At 45.1% G+C, this 12,644-nt stretch overlaps 1 pseudogene; it reads left to right on the top strand.

The window, feature by feature from the left end:
* Positions 1–4,616: 4,616 nt before the first annotated feature.
* LOC120852374 lies at positions 4,617–4,804 on the top strand (annotated as a pseudogene).
* The last annotated feature ends 7,840 nt before the right edge of the window (positions 4,805–12,644 follow it).

Raw genomic sequence — 12,644 nt, 5'->3', positions numbered from 1 at the left:
TTTGACTCTCTTGCATGCCACAGATCGCTTACTGAACTCTCCTCGGAGAGCCCCCTAAGTTCTCCTTCTGTCCCAGCTGATCTCCCTGCTGGTGACGGGAGTTCCCAAGATGTGAGAACCTCTCCTTCAGACCCCCACCCCTGGGAACCAGCCTCACCCTGCTTCCTCTCTTCTTTCCCCCTTCTTTCTTGCACCCTACCCAGTCACTTGGGGATCTTTCTTGTCCTTTGAGGCCTCTCAGGTCCTCTGCTAGTGTTCAGCTGGTGCTTTGTGAGAATTATTCCATTTGTAGATGTATTCTTGGTGCATTTGTCTAAAGAGATGAACTCTACGTCCTACTGCCCTGCTATCATGACCTCCTCTAAATATCATTTTTGATAGCAGTTTCCCTTTGATGAATCATTACTAAGGTGCAGCAATGTCTCAGGATGGTCCACAAATAGATGATTAAGGCCAGCCCCTGTCTTCAAGGCCATGCTTTATATGAAAAAAGTGTTAGTCACTCACTTGTGTCTGACTCTGTGAACCCATGGACTGTAGCTCACCAGGCTCCTCTATCTGTGGAATTTCCCAGGCAAGAATACTGGAGCAGGTTGCCATTTCCTTCTCCAGGAGGTATTTCCAACCCAGGGATTGAACCCAGGTTTCCTGCATTGCAGGCAGATTCTTTACCATCTGAGTCACCAGTGAAGCCCACCATCTTTTCTCTGCTTTCTGTGACAGCCCCTCCGTCCTGAATTTTTATTATTATGCAAACTAGCCTTTCTAACTATTTGAGTGAGACCTGAATCTTTACCCAGCACTGTTTCCTTGCCATGCCTTGCAGGGGCTTTGGAACACAGAGGAGGTGGAAGAATAAGAGCTCTTACACTCAAAGGCCTGCCGGTTACTTTGGAGAAAAGTCTAGTGACTCTACTGTGACATTTAGCCAGAAGAAGAAATAGTCCAGGGCCAGACTGGGTGCCCTTTAGCTCAGAGATCACTGAAGCCAATGTACTCCTCTCTCTTTTCCTGTTTACGCTGAGGACCCTGTGGTGAGGGCCTGCCTTGTGAGTCCTGTGCCCATCTCTCAAAGAATACTGCCATCCTGGGGCTGCCCTAAGTCTGATAATGCTCTCCAGGGCCCAGGGAGGGGGCTGATGTGGCAGTCTCAGACCTGAACCACCCTGATTTTCCTAGGTCATAGATGATCTCTGAACTCCCTCCTCCACAACTATCCCCCAACCATCTGCAAGGCAGCAATCCCTCACCCACGTCTCATGTCTCTCCTGCGTCTGTCCTTCTGCAGCATCCAGTCCTCTCTGGGCACTGATCTGGCTCCATACTGATCCTGCATGCTGCTGCCATGCTTCTGAGGACAGATCAATCAGTAGTAACAATCATCTGAAGCCCCCTTGCCTCCTTCCTCATGACTGCCCCTACTTAGAAATGGGACTGTTGTAAGAAAGAGAATGGGGCGTGAGGAAATGGTCACATCCCAGGTCCCATTAGAGTCCCTGGCACAGCTGCCAAGTGTGGGTTCTTGGCTGCACACAGGAAAAAATTTAAGAGCACGCCATAGTAAAGTGAAAGAAGGTTTATTGAGGGAGGAAACACACTGCAGAGACAGAATGTAGACCCTTTTGGAAGGTAAGAGAGGCAACAGGGTATGGAATTGTTAGTTTTTACAAGGGTGAGTAATTTCATAGGCTAATGAGTGGGAAGACTATTCTAGCTATTTTGAGAAAGGGTTGAGGATTTCCATAAATTGGGCCACCATCCATTTTTTGACCTTCTGTTCAGTCTTAGAACTGTCATGACACCTGTGGATGTGTCATTTAGCTTGCTGATGTGTTACAGTGAGCATACACGGAGTCTCCAGGTCTAGTGGAAGTCCACTTGTACACCATCTTGGACCTAGTTGGTTCTAATCAGTTTGTGTCTTGTCCTTGGACAATGTCATTGTTTTAAATGTTGTGCCCTGCCCCTTTCTTGTCTTGGGACTACACTACGATCTTCATTTTACAGGTGATGGAGACCTAATGAAGGTGAGCCATGATGTGGATATGAAGCAATAGTGTCAAATGGAAGGAATGTCTCTGGCTCTGATCTATTCACTTAGAGAGAATTTTTTTAATTTCATATTTTAAAATTTCATTTTAAAGATTTTGTCCCTGTCTAATGTTCTCCATCAACTGTTGTTCTTCTCAACTGTTAGCCTCTCCTTAGTTATCAACTCTAGCCACATCATTCTAACGGCTCTTTGTGAAATCGGTGGGGCCCAGTGGTGTGCAGCATTGTCCCTACTTTATAAAGATGAGCAGGAGAGAGAATTAGTTCCCTTCACTCAGTCTCCCAGGCTCACATAGCCTCTCTTGTTCATGTGTTCCAAGCCCTAGTAAATGACCCCAACTTTTACCGCCAAAGCCCCAAGCAAGAAACCTGGGGCTCATTGTAGATGCTATTTCTTTCTTCCTGCCTCCGGTGCCCTGGTCCTGCCTCCCCTGTGCATCAATTTGGTCATTAAGGCTGTTCTCCCTCATTGGTGTCTCAAGATTTTCTCTCCTCCCCTTCATTTCTTCTGCATTACTGTGTAGTATTGATAAAAACAAGATGTTATCTGTGTTTCAGGGAGGACTCTCAGATTCATATAAAAGAAATATAACTTCATCTAGATTTACTTCAATTTCTATTTGGGGCCCCACCAGCAGCAGCAAAGCCATTGTTCCATAGGAAGTGTGGAAATTAATCCCAATATGTTTTAGTTCATCCCTGCCCCACCTCACATCTCTCTGCCTCCTCTGTGCCATCTCTGTGACACCACTGCCTATTCACTGGACTTGGGTCCCCTAAGATCTCTCTGGAGTCTTACTGCCTTTTCCTTTCCCCACTCACTCAGGGACTCTGTCCAGATAGCATCATCAGCAGACCCTCTTCAGGACCTACCCAATGCTCTGGGTCTTGGACTTGGAGACCAACACTAGGAGGCTATGACCATTCCCTTCTGGAACCTTCCTAACTCTTCAGACTCCCATCTTCCTCCTAGCCCCACCCTGCCCAAAGGAACTTTTAATTATGATTTTAGACTAAAAGTCACTCCCTCTATTGTGGTGTTAATCCTCAGAGGCATCTCACTTAATCTTAGTGAGTTTGAGTTTTAGCCAAAGACTATCAGGGTGTTCTCTGCTATTGCTCTCCTTCCCTGAGAAAATTAAACTGGACCAACTTCTGGGATGGAGATGGCTAGGGGAAAGTTCTGAAAAAAAATAATAAAGGAAAATACACAGAAGAGAAAAACATCAATATCTCAAAATATTGCTTTAATCTTATGTTTTATTTTCTCAGAAGAGGGCTGTTGGAGGATGGAGGGAACAAAAAGTGCTCACCAAAGTGAGAGGGCATCTTGAGATTGAAAAATGAGGAAGGCAGCTCCGTATAACCAATGGATCAGTTTATTACAGGGCAACATACTCACAGGGTGGGATCACGGTGGGATAATAGGAAAGCATTCATGAATGCATTCCACACCAATTAGAAGCCATTGGGACTGTTTTATAGTTAACCTAGGGTATAAGAGTACATGCTTGGAAATAAGATATGTATTCCTATGTCAAGATTTATGAATGAGTAACTAGTCTCATGGGTGCCAGAATTATGTCAGCAAAGGCCTTCATCATTGCTTGGGTACTAACAGAACATAGAAGTCACCTGGTCCTGTGCAGTGTATGCTATGCTCAGTCACCTGATTATTAAATAATATGTATTAACTACAAAGCCCTTGATGACAGATAAGTAATCTGCCACATAGTAGAGTCCTGAATAGGGTCAGTGGAAGAACTGGAGGAACTCTATGGGCCCAGGATGGCACCAATTATACTAACAGCCGTACAAAGACCCTATCTCTAGCTCAGATCATTTTATTGTGCTTAATACTCAAACTACCAAGTCACCAACTTCACTTAGATATCTAAGAAGCACAATGATACAACATAATTATTACTGTTTTGAGCATTAACAATCTCCATTGACACTTAATCCCTGACACAAAGCAGAATTTAAAATAACCTCAAATCTATACTTAAGTCATATGCGGTTCATTCCAGTTGAGGTAGCATCAACTTGCTAGTATCATAATCACAGAGAAGAGCCTCACCAACTGGGGAGCTGGTTCTTGTATATTAGAGTAGCTACAGAATTAGGGGCCTGTTATCAGTTGGATGATAATGGCTTCTGATTGGGTAGTAAAGTGAAGTAAAGAAGAAGTGAAGTCGCTCAGTCGTGTCCAACTCTTCACGACCCCATGGACTGTAGCCTGCCAGGCTCCTCCATCCATGGGATTTTCCAGGCAAGAATACTGGAGTGGATTGCCGTTAGTGGGGTGGTACTAATTAGGAGGTTTGTAGCTTAAGCTTTCTCTAAGAAATATTACTTAATGGATTCCAAAGTGCTCTGTTAAACTTGTAGAATGTAATTATAAGAAATACATTCTTCTGAAAATAAATACATAAGTTAAAAAAAATTTTTTTAAGGAAATATATTCTTCTGAGGGACTCTTGGGTGGAGAGTGGGAGAAATCTCTCCATCAATGAGACAAGAATAAACTTCTTAGTTTCAACAAAGGTGAAGGGCAGAGGCTTGAGACTACACTTTCAGAGACCATTTCTATTGAATGTTACCAGAGAAATGTTTCAAAATAGTGTCAGGCTTCAAAAACCATGATGAGTTGCAGTCCTTTCTTCTGAGTGTGAAACTGGCCAGTAGAACCATTTGGTGGGCCTAGTGTTTGCAGTTGATTGCTTTTCTCTGCATTGGAGAAGGAAATGGCAACCCACTCCAGTGTTCTTGCCTGGAGAATCCCAGGGACAGGGGAGCCTGGTGGGCTGCCGTCTATGGGGTCACACAGAGTTGGACATGACTTAAGCGACTTAGCAGCAGCAGCAGCAGCTCTTCTCTGCCTTTGGGAAGGATAAAAGGGAAAGAATGCTAGGTGAAGGGTTCCTTTCTGATGTAATTTCTTATGTTTTGTTCTTCATTCTCATGGTTTGCTTCCTTTCCTGAAGAAGAAAGGGAAAGGTTAATATCTGATATATTCTATTATTTTAATTTTTTATATTGAGGGTGTGCGTTGTAACAAAACTTTCAGTAACAAAACTCTCAAAAAGTTAAAAGTGGGAATTACTTTGCAGTTCAGTGGTTAGGACTCTACACTTTCAAAAAAAGTTACAGGTTTAACTTCTTCATGACTACTCACCCTTTGCCAAATGTTACCAAATATTTCCTTTCCTTTATAAGGCAAGTAGTTCTTTTAGCTCTGCTTATTTTTATATATATTGAGAATTCCCTGGTGGTTCAGTGGCTTGGACTCTGCACTTTCACTGCTGAGGAGTCAGATTCAATCCCTGGTCAGGGAACTAAGATCTCCCCACTACTATTTTCCTTTTTCTTTCTTTCTTTTCTTTCTTTTTTTTTTTTTGTGGGGAGATCTTAGTACCCTGACCAGGGATTGAATCTGGGCCCTCAGCAGTGAAAGTACAGAGTCCAAGACACTGGACCACCAGGAATTCCCAGTACTGCTTTACTTTTGAACCTATATTTTCCTCATTGAATGCCCACATCTGTCCATATGTAAGTTTATAATCTGTTTTGTAATGTCTTAAGATAGAACAAACCACAGTATATTTAGCCATTGATATATCATACTATACTTAACCATCAAGTTTCTTTCCACTCTTTGCTATAAGAAGCATTTCTGCAATGAACATTCTTGTGTGTGCATATGTGTGAATTTTCCTTAGGATAGATAAGATGTGTATTTACTGAATTCAACTGTAGCTGGGTGGGTGGGTGGGAGAAAGGGGTGAGAAGGGTCAAAGATCTCAGACTTTAGTTTTCAAAGCTAGATGTTTTGGGGGCTTCTCTCTCTGGTGCAGGTCTTAAAAGGTGGGGTGCCCAATATAGGGTTCAAACCCTTCACTCTTCAGGGAGAAGCTCCAGGTTTTGAATTCCTTCTTGATTGTGAGTTATAAACTGGGGATAGGGTTTATAATCAGACTGTATGCCAACCTCTCCTACTCACTTCCATGTGGTTTTTCTTCTCATTTGCCAGTGTGTAGTTGTTACTTAATCAAGCTTTAGGTTTTTCCCAGAGGAAATTGTTCCACATGTAGCTATAGACTCAGTGTGTCTGTGGGAAGAGGTGAATTCAGGATCTTCCTATGTCACCATCAAACTGGAATCTTCAAATACCTTTAGGTTTATTCTATAATTTCATAATTTTTATATTAATTTCTTTAACCATCAGGAACAGATTTCCATAATTGGTTAAGGATCTATCTCAATTTCCTTCTGTATGTATGGATACAATTTGTTGACTAGTTTACCTTTCTGAACTGATTTGAATAGCCACTTTTTTATATATACTAAATTTCAATATATACAAAATTTCAAGGTCAAAGAGGTATCTTGGCAAGAGTTGTGTGTCTGGTAGAAATTGGCATTTCCATGACACTTGGATCTTGCAAGTGAAGACAATCTCTGAGGATAATGTGTAGAGTAAGAAGAAGAAAATCTGAAAGGCAAAGACAAAGGACGAGGCACCGGGTAGAGATGCAGTGTCTGCTACACCTAAAACCCCTAGGGGGCACTGCACTCCTACCCTAGGCTCCCCATCAAGTTCCCACCTTTAGATTTGGCTCACATCAGCCTTGATGGTTCCTGTGGCTCTATTTTGCCCTTGGTATTCTTGGGTCTCTGATCAGCATTAACTCCTTTCTATCACCACTTGTGGGAGGAGAGATTGGTTCTTACAACTAGACGGCACCACTGACATTTCACGCATGCAACCATTAGATGCTGGAACCATCTTGCACAAATGATCACCTATATTTCCCAAAATGCCAATAGCATTTCCCCTGAGAAACTCTGGAAGAGAGATTAGTAAGGAAGTTTTTGCAAATCTTCTGAGGAAATAATGAAGAGCTGAGTCAGAGAAATGACAAAGAATTCAGGGGTAGAACAGATATAGGAATATTTATGCAGTAAAGTCAACGAGGGTTGGTCTTGGATGGATGATCCAGGGTAAGCTAGATGGAAGGGTCAACCAGGATTCCCAAGGTTGTAGTTTGGGCAGTGGAGTGGTTCAGTATTTCATCCATCAAGACAGAACTACAGGGGCAAGAGCAGATCTGGATAGGTAGAGAATGATTAAGTCAATTTGGAACATGCTGAATTTGAGATCCCTGTGAGAGATTGTATGGGAATACCCAGCAACTCAGGAAACAAGTACAGAGAAAAATCCAATACAAAAGACTGAGAGGGAACAGCAGGTTCGGGAACCACTCATGGCCTACATGCCAAGAAGTATTAGTAGCCTTCCCTGGTGGCTCAGATGGCAAAGAATCTGCCTGCAGTGCAGGAGACCTGGGTTTGATCCCTGGGTTGGGAAGATCCTCTGGAGAAGGGAATGGCAACCTACTCCAGTATTCTTACCTGGAGAATTCTATGGACAGAGGAGCCTGGCCGGCAATAGTCTGTGGAGTGGCAAAGAGTCAGACACAACTGAACGACTAACACTTTCACTTAAATGTTTGGGCTTCCCTGGTGGCTCAGAAGGTAAAGAATCCACCTGCAATGTGGGAGACCTGGCTTCGATCCTTGGGTTGGGAAGATCCCACAGAGAAGGGCATGGCAACCCACTCCAGTATTCTTGCCTGGAGAATCCGCATGGACAGAGGAGCCTGGCAGGCTACAGTCCGTGGGGTGAGAAAGAGACAGACACGATTGAGTGACTAAGCACAAACAGTGGGAAACATCCCACTAACATATACAGACCACTGTGTTACATGTTTCCGCAGCCAAGGCTGCCTGTGGCCTTCGTCTGGATGCTCTGCTGTGGATATCTGTTCTATTCCAAGCTTTTTTCGTGACTTGTTCTTGTTTGACAGTGTACTGAGGAAGAGGCAAGGGCTTAGAAGTGGACAGGCTCTGTGAGGAAACTCTCACCATGTTCAAAGACAGAAGACATTCACTCCATCACTGGGAAGCCTGAAGGACTGTCCTTGAGAATTTGGGAAATGGAGGCCCCTGGGTGACCCCACCTGAGAGAGTAATTGCAATCCCAAATCATGAGGTTGACAATGTGTAAGAAGCTTTAGCTGTCACTAACCGGAGTATTTTTGTGAGTTTCAAAAATATTATCACCCGAACTTTAAATGTGGTTCCAGTGGCTGCCCATACACCTTTCTCAATTTTAGACAGATCTAGTTTGTAGAACTAAATTAACAATGAAGTTGCTGGGATATATAAGTAGAGGGTAGATTTTCCTTGTTTTTTTTTCCCCCCACATTAGGAAATGTAAGTAAGTATTGGGGTTTCCCCAGAGGCTCAGCGGTAAAGAATCCACCTGCAATGCAGGAGATGCAGGTCGATCCCTGGGTCAGGAAGATCCCCTGGAGGAGGCATGGCAACCCACCCAAGCATTCTTGCCTGGGGGATTCCATGGACAGAGGAGCCTGGCAGGCTACAGTCCACAGGGTGACAAAGGGTCAGACACGACTGAAGAGACTGCACACACACACACACACACACACACACACAGAGTAAGTATTGTTTGAAGAGAATTTTCTGTGGGTCTCTTGAGCTCCTATGTGTCTCATTGCTGCTGCTGCTGCTGCTGCTAAGTCGCTTCAGTCGTGTTCGACTCTGTGCGACCCCACAGACGGCAGCCCACCAGGCTCCCCCATCCCTGGGATTCTCCAGGCAAGAATACTGGAGTGGGTTGCCATTTCCTTCTCCAATGCATGAAAGTGAAAAGTGAAAGTGAAGTTGCTCAGTCGTGTCCGACTCTTAGCGACCCCATGGACTGCAGCCTACCAGGCCTCTCCATCCATGGGATTTTCCAGGCAAGAGTACTGGAGTGGGGCGCCGTTGCCTTCTCCGGTGTCTCACTGGGTATGCCATTCAGACCATTTCTCAAGACTGAGTTTACGTGAGCAACCTCAAGGGATAAAAGCATGTCTCCCCAGGACACAGGCTTGTTTACTGTTGCTATAAAAGCGAAGGATTTACTAAGTTCAGTGTTCCTCAGCATGTGCCCCATCCGTGTCCACTGTGACTCCTGCGCAGAGTTTAGGGGCAAACTTCAGCGTGCGAACATGCTGAAGCTCAACGTTCTTCTTGTGCCATGAGTAATAAAGTCTGTTGTCTCAGGAGTCCCATGTCTTTTACCACTGTTGAGACAAAAACAACATATTCACTGTAAGCAGGGGAAAATTAAATCACAGTTCCTTCAAGTATGTGTTACCCCTGTGACAGCAAACTAATCGACATTATTATACAATTAGAAATAATTCTTTACTCCTGCAGGCCGCATGCTAAGTCTCTCCAGTCGTGTCCGACTCTTTGAGGCCCCGTGGACTATAGCCCATCAGGCTCCTCTGTCCATGGGATTCTCCAGGCAAGAATACTGGAGAGTGAAGGAAAGTTACATGGCTCAAAATAGCCTGGAGTTAAAACTCCCCTCCAGGTCTTCCCCACCATTCTATGCAAAACAAAGTACTCTCTCACCCGAAGGAAAAAAAAAATGGACATTAAGATTGATTACACTCAACTCCCAGCTGGTCCAGCCTCTGGCCAATCTCCAGAATTCCTTGCCCCAGCCGTTTAAGAGATAACTACTCCGAACAACCTTGGAGAAGAATAGGCCCCCTTAAGACAGTCGATTTCGACATATATGCCTATATATACTTACTCTTTTCTTGGGTTAGTGCAGCAGCTCACTAATCTGACTGCTGCCCCTTCTCACTTTATTAAAGGTGATCTGTTCCTGTAAAAGGCTGGTCTGGTTCTTTTTCTGAACCATGCCTTCTCTAATTCCCTTACCCTACACAGAATACTGGAGTGGTTAGCCATTCCCTTCTCCAGGGGATCTTTCTGACCCAGGGATCAAACCTGGGTCTCCTGCATTGCAGGCAGATTCTTTACCATCTGATATTAGGGAAGCTCTCCTAATATAAGGGTGGACTGATTAGGTGGGAATACTTTCAGGAGCAGGAAGAGCTAGGTTTGGAGCAGGAAAAGCTCAGTTCCTGCCCACCCCCAACCCCGGAAGAGCTTAGAAGGGGATCAACCAAAATGTCGGGAAAATCTTTTGGTTGGTTCTCCAGGTTTTACATTACGAAAGCCATACAGGATGGGATTTTGGACCATGAAAGGACCATGGAAACCTGAACATAGGGAATCTCGCTTCACTTTTTTCATTCTGTGGCAATAAAGATCTAATTGCATAATGGTACTATAATTTAGAGACCCGTTTTCAGACCATTTTTCTCCATTCCCCAACTTACAAAAAGGCCAGGCACTGCTACAGTAGAACTTAAGTTTCTCCTTTTTTAACCCTTCGATTTTAAAGAACTACCAGTTCTTAAGGATACACTCCAGAAGTGTTTCTTCTGGCTTGTAGAGGGATCCTCCCATGTTGAGTTACCCGAAACCGAGAACAAGACAGCACTCTTGGAATGGAATGTAGTGTCCCAGATACATTTACCGAAGACTTTAACCTGAAGGGGTTCAGGGAGTCCCCCAAATTCCCTTCAAACCTGATGGGGTTTCAAGAATCCTCTACTCTTCCATCGATTTCTGACCAGACGTCCCTGGCCCCTGTGATACCCTGTGCAGGGTGCCCAACGCACTACAGCCAGAGAAGGGCTTTCTAGTGTAGACAGGTTGTCAGGACTTTTCTTAGGAGGGATTCCTTGTCTATAGAGCTTATGTTCTATGATAGGTCTTCCTATGCTGGGGTGTATTCCTCAAGACTGAGCATCTACAAAGTTTATAATTTGGGCTTCTGGGTAGCAGCCGGTCCGATAGGCTATCTGTAACAGTGTGGAGGCTGCCAAGGCCTGGAGTGAAGGGGTCCAATAGATGCAAAGAGGACCTCTTGGAGAAATTAGAGTTGGGTGCTATGGAAGATGGCACATGGTTCAAGGCTTGAGGGCTGGGAGGCAGAGAATTCTCATAGTAGATTTCTGGACATAGAGTGAGATGAGAGACTAGACAGCAGAAGAACCCAAAACCCTTTGCCCTGTCTTCCTCGCAGCGAAGGTAGAATTGAGACTCGTCTGACAATTTTGTCCATCACGGCACCAAGTGTGACAGTGGTGAGGACGCAGTTTAGGGATGATACCTGGGAAATCATTCTGTAGAAGGTGCGGAGACAAGAAGTGAGAAAGAGACCTTGCTGTGCGAGTGAGAGGAAGAGTGAGAGTGAGAGAGCAAGAGGAAGCAAGAGTCAGCGGCCCCTTGGATCCCTGCACAGTCAGAAATCACGCTTCTACCATGTCCCAGAGGTTGGCGTCAGCTGTGTCACCCATGCATTACTTGAGTCTGCACTGCCTGGGGAATTCCCCGGCCACCCCCTATGTTGGGGGAGCCATAATGCTGTGAACTGACAGAAATTATGCCCTGCAGGTCTTGAAAGCAAAGGGAAGAGTGAGAGAAAGAAGGCAGGAGCAAAAGTCAGGGGCCTCAAGCTACAGCTGGGCGAGGCCAGCATTTACCTTGACTTTCTGAATTCCCACGTTTCAGCAGCAGATACGATCTCGGGTGGCCTCACTTGCAATGGCTTGGAGCAGGGCTTGGGTTCCCAGCCAGAGATTCAGGCTGGGTTGTGGCAGCGAAAGCACCAGATCCTAGCCACTAGACTAGTGGTCAGTGACAAGGGCCCTGGCCCTTCGGCTTTGCATAAAAGGAAAGCAGTGAAGCAAGTAAACTATTTATTAAGCGGAAAAGAGTTCAGTACGTGGGTATAGGCACAAGGGCACATTCAGAGGGAGAGTCCCTGGGTTGCGCCCTCTGGCAGTTTGAATTACTGTTATAGGGTATTTCTTCTGGGTTTCCTTTGGCCGATCATTTTGATTTGCCTGGTTCACACTTCATATTTGGTATTTCTCAGGATCCTCCCATGAGTATGCATGCATCTCTTAGCAAAGATGAATTTTACTAAAAATGCGTCTCAGCAGGGTACATCCCTTGACATAACACCCTTGTGGCCTCCAAGGAGCCTTTTCTGTGCATGTGTGGTCAGAAAAGAGAATTCTCTACTGGCTGAGAATGAGAAATATGTGATCCGGGCAGGGCCCAGCCTTCTCCCTTGCTGCTGCTGCTAAATCGCTTCAGGCTGGTCCAACTCTATGGGATCCCATAGATGGCAGCCCACCAGGCTGCTTGCTGGGATTCTCCAGACAAGAATACTGGAGTGGGTTGCCATTTCCTTCTCCAATGCATGCATGCATGCTAAGTTGCTTCAGTCATGTCCGACTCTGTGCGACCCTATGGACAGTAGCCCACCAGGCTCCCCTGTCCCTGGGATTCTCCAGGCAAGAACACTGGAGTGGGTTGCCATTTCCTTCTCCAATGCATGAAAGTGAAAGGTGAAAGTGAAGTCGCTCAGTCCTGCCCGACCCCTAGCGACCCCATGGACTGCAGCCCACCAGGCTCCTCTGTCCATGATTGTCCTGCTATTCTTAGAGTTTCAGTCTAAGGGGAATGAATCTCTAATCGCTTTACCCTAGGAGGAACCATCTACCTCCTGCCTCAAGGTGCACCCAGTTTTCAGGGTAATATTGTGACTACCTACAGTTGTCCAGTCCAAACTCAAGTTTAGCTCC

Source organism: Oryx dammah, unplaced genomic scaffold, assembly GCF_014754425.2.
Source record: "Oryx dammah isolate SB20612 unplaced genomic scaffold, SCBI_Odam_1.1 HiC_scaffold_25, whole genome shotgun sequence".
NCBI lineage: Eukaryota > Metazoa > Chordata > Mammalia > Artiodactyla > Bovidae > Oryx > Oryx dammah.
The sequence above is the reverse complement of the archived record's forward strand: the minus strand, read 5'-3'. Positions and strand labels throughout refer to the sequence as shown.